The sequence below is a fragment of the Bos indicus x Bos taurus genome, chromosome X (assembly GCF_003369695.1).
Source record: "Bos indicus x Bos taurus breed Angus x Brahman F1 hybrid chromosome X, Bos_hybrid_MaternalHap_v2.0, whole genome shotgun sequence".
Lineage (NCBI taxonomy): Eukaryota > Metazoa > Chordata > Mammalia > Artiodactyla > Bovidae > Bos > Bos indicus x Bos taurus.
The window spans coordinates 15,031,793-15,035,933 of record NC_040105.1 but is presented as its reverse complement, the minus strand read 5'-3'; the positions used below and the strand labels follow the sequence as shown (position 1 = coordinate 15,035,933).

At 44.5% G+C, this 4,141-nt stretch overlaps 1 pseudogene; it reads left to right on the top strand.

Annotated features, from left to right (window-relative positions):
• Positions 1-2,982: 2,982 nt before the first annotated feature.
• LOC113887562 lies at positions 2,983-3,769 on the top strand (annotated as a pseudogene).
• The last annotated feature ends 372 nt before the right edge of the window (positions 3,770-4,141 follow it).

Sequence of the window (4,141 nt, the reverse complement as noted above, 5' to 3'; positions counted from 1 at the left end):
TGGACCTACTCTGCCTGTTCGTTATTGCCCCACATAACCCCACTTCTTTTCTTTCAACAGACAGGGTTAATATGTGCAGCCTTAGATTATAATTTGAAGTCTGCAACAGAGTCATGTTGAAAAAAGCCAAGGAATAGATTTTGTTAAACAAAAACCAGTGAAACTAAAGGAAACGTCATCGTTTTTGTACCGAATGCAATCTAATGATAAGCTGTATATGTGAGAATCCATCTGTTCCTTGGGTTGTAATTAAATTTCTCCTTGAACAACCATCTTGTATACTTAGGGGAAACTGTTTACATTTCATCATATCTTTGAAAAGGTAATCGATCTCTATCTTAATCAACCTTTCTTACTTGGATCACTTCTTTGAAAGGCTGATGAACACGGTTGCTTTTAAAAAAACATCTCAGCAGTGAATTTGACTGGTATCAGAAGTACCATAAATCAGTGCAGTTTTAGAGATAGTTTTGATAATGAATGGCTCTGACGCCCAAAGCACCTTTGGCAGACTGATGCAGCAATGGCTCCCAATTTGTTCAAGTCTCTCTATATCCATACCCTTGGGGAGTCTCCTTCTACTTAGACTTTAGACTTGGCTGTGTGATTGTCTGATCCACAGCATAAACACAAATGTGATGCAAGCAAAGATTTGAAAAGCACGTGCACACTGGAGCTCTCCCTTTCTTGCTATTCTTAGGACTCTTGTTATAGCTGCAACGTGAATAAACCCATCTGGGGCTGTCTGATGAAAGATAAGAGAAATCCATAGCTGGAACTTAAATGGCTGCCTCAGCTAACAGCCAGCCAGCATCCTAGCTGACCCAGTGGCCACCTGTAAACACATCGGAGTGACACCTAGTTGAGACCAGCAGAAAGCTCATCCATTTGAGCCCAGTCCAGATTTCCAGATTACAAAATTGTGGTGGCTATTTTTAAGCCACTAGGCTGTGGGGAGGTTTGTTATACAGTGAAAGCTAACTGACTCAGTGGCCCAGTTAGAGCAGAGTTGTTGCACCAGCACTGGGGCAGAGGTTGGACTCCATCTGAATTATTTTGCTTATAAACAGCTGTGAAGGACACGAACCTAGAACAACCAAACGTGAGCCAACACCAGGTGGTCCATCCAGCCACAGACACACAGGTACCTCACGGTGATTAGGAAAACTAGAGTACACCCTGTCACAGAGGAGAGGGGCAGGCTGGCCCTTCACTATTCAGTGTTTGGGATCAGTTGAGTAGACACCTGAAATTATGAGGATTTTAGGAACACTGAGAGCCTCCAGTTCAGCACCACCTAAAACTTCATTTGTTTGCTATTTTGTGTTTCACGCTTTGCACAAAGCTCCTGAAGCCCTTGGTTGGATCAGATCAACTGATTCGTGAAACTGAAACTTCTTCTGTGACTTTTTTTCATCTATTTTTCCTAAGTATACGCTCTGTAAAATCTCCCTTAGGAAAAGGGTTCTGTGGTCATATAAATTACTAGATACTCCTGATTCCTCTTGGAATTTCACAATGTACCTCGGTATACTAAAGTCCTGATTGTTTTCATTCATTCCAGTGCTGAGATGTATATGACCATGGAACTCTTTTTGTGAGTAAAATATATTAAATCCTCATTAACCAATGCTTTTCAGAGAATGCTTTGAGAAAGTTTTTTCAAAAAACTTTCTTACAGTGAGATATGGTATACATATGGAAAAGTACATGAAGCACAAGCACGCAGCACAATGAATTACTGTAGACCAAACACTCCTCCAGCTACCACCCTGATCAACAAGCAGATCACTGCCAATACCTCCACTAGACCCCTGCGCACTCCTAATCCATCAGGATTTCCTCCTTTCTCTCGAGAAAGAACCACTGCCCTGACTTTATGGTAATAACTTCCTTGCCGTGTTCACTGTTTTGCCACCTAGTATATATACCTAAACTTGAGATTTGTTCCGTGTGTTTTTGAACGCTATATAAATGGAATTATATGCTACATATCTGAGGGGCAGGTGGTGTAAGTATCTTCAACTTTAACAGAGAATGTCAAAGTCTTTGCCAAACTGAGGGAAAGAGGACCCGCTGACATGCCTACCACCAGGGTACAAGAGTTCCAGTTGCTCACTAGCAGATGTTTTCATTTCTGCCATCTACTCAATGGACAGTGGAGCTTTGAATTTGCATTTCTCTGTTTAGTAAGGAGGTTGAGCACATTTCGTTATGTTTACTGGTCATTTGTATATCTTCTTTTGTGCTGCTCATGTTCAAGCTTTCTGCTCATTTCTCAATGGAGTTTCTACTTCTCTCTTAATGGATAGGAGTTCTTTATCTATTCTAGATAAAAGTATTTTATTGGGTACAGGAGCTGCAAATGTATTCTCTTGCTCTTTGGCTTGTTTTTTCTCTTTCTTAATGGGGTCTACTGTTGAACAAACATTCTTCGTTTAAACATAATCACATACATCAGTTGTTTTCCTTTTATGCTTAGTTCTTAGTATGACTCCTGTAATAACACCTGTCTCTGGGGCCAGTGGTATTCCGAGGAGCTGGACTTGAAATAGTCAAGTCACTGGTCACTGCTGCTGCTGCTAAGTCACTTCAGTCGTCTCCGACTGTGAGACCGGCAGCCCACCAGGCTCCCCCGTTCCTGGGATTCTCCAGGCAAGCACACTGGAGTGGGTTTCCATTTCCTTCTCCAATGCATGAAAGTGAAAAGTGAAAGTGAAGTTGCTCAGTCGTGTCTGACTCTTGAGATCCCACGGAATGCAGCCTTCCAGGCTCCTCCGTCCATGGGATTTTCCAGGCAAGAGTACTGGAGTGGGGTGCCATTGCCTTCTCTGACACTGGTCACTGGTATTAGTCAAAGCCAAAAACTGCAGGTTGGAGAAGAAAAGGGAGGTGGGTGGAAATGGGGAGGGCAGAATGCCAGAGAAGGAATGATAGGGGTTATCAAGAAAGCAACAGGGGCCCTTCAGGTGGATAGAGGGTATGACTGCAAGTGGACTGAATGTCACGTTCACCAGACAGCTCCTTAAGCGTGGAAAGGATGGTGGCAGTATCTCAGAATGAACAGAGAATCAGTTAAGAAGATGTGTGGGGAGAGTAATGTACATATCAACATCTCCAAAGGGAATTATGCTGAGAGAATTACCACTCTGGCTGGATCCACGAATGCCATCTTTAAAGCCTTTGCTACCATCATGGATGAACTGGAAGAGGACATCAGCACAGCTGCCAGCAAACCCTGGTCACCCTGAGCCTAGTGGTCCCTGCTAGCAGTGTGGCTCTCTCACTCAGAAAGGTGGTTTTGAGATCAACAAAATATGACAAGGGAGTACAGGGGTTCAGGACCAGGTGGCAGGGAATATGCCTCCCTACTCGAGTGACCAGGCCATTATAATCTCTGATGTAAGCCATCACTGAGTGTATCTGACAAGCCCTTCTGGTCATGTTGGAGTCACCCTGACTCCAAAGGCCATCCAGCTCTCTGGTCATCTTTGCAGTGATCAGGACACATAAGACACAGGCAATGATGGCAAGGGCTTTCCTCATCCCTACTCCACTGCCCATCCATGTGCCTCAACCCTGGAGGCCTGCAGAATTCAAGGATGCTATTTCACAGCCACATTTGACCAAGCTTCCCCTGCTGGCAATGTGAAAATCTTGTTTTCCTCTGAGGCATGGCAACCCTGGATTCAGTGACATTGAATCCACTCTCCAGAGATGTATCTACTGTGACTACTCATGGACTCATCATTTCAAGCATTTTCATTGACCTCTTACGGGTACCACCATACAAGCGGTAGCCATTCTCTTCTCCAGGGGATCTTCCCAACCCAGGGATAGAATTCAGTCTCCTGGACTGCAGGCAGATTCTTTACCATCTGAGCCACCAGGGAAGCCCACTACCACCACACAATGGGGCATCAGGGTGCCCAAATCAGTAAGAGTCATCAGACATGGGGCATAGTTCATCACTGCAAACTCAAAGGAAGGACCTACCGTTAGGCCAGTGGCCATCATTGGATCTGCCGCCAGCATTAGCCTGGTTCCGTATCTAGTTGTCCAACTGTCCTCAGAAACAGGTGGCACAGGGAGCTGCTAAGACAATGCAGATCCGTCTACAATCCTCTCTGGCTGTTCACCG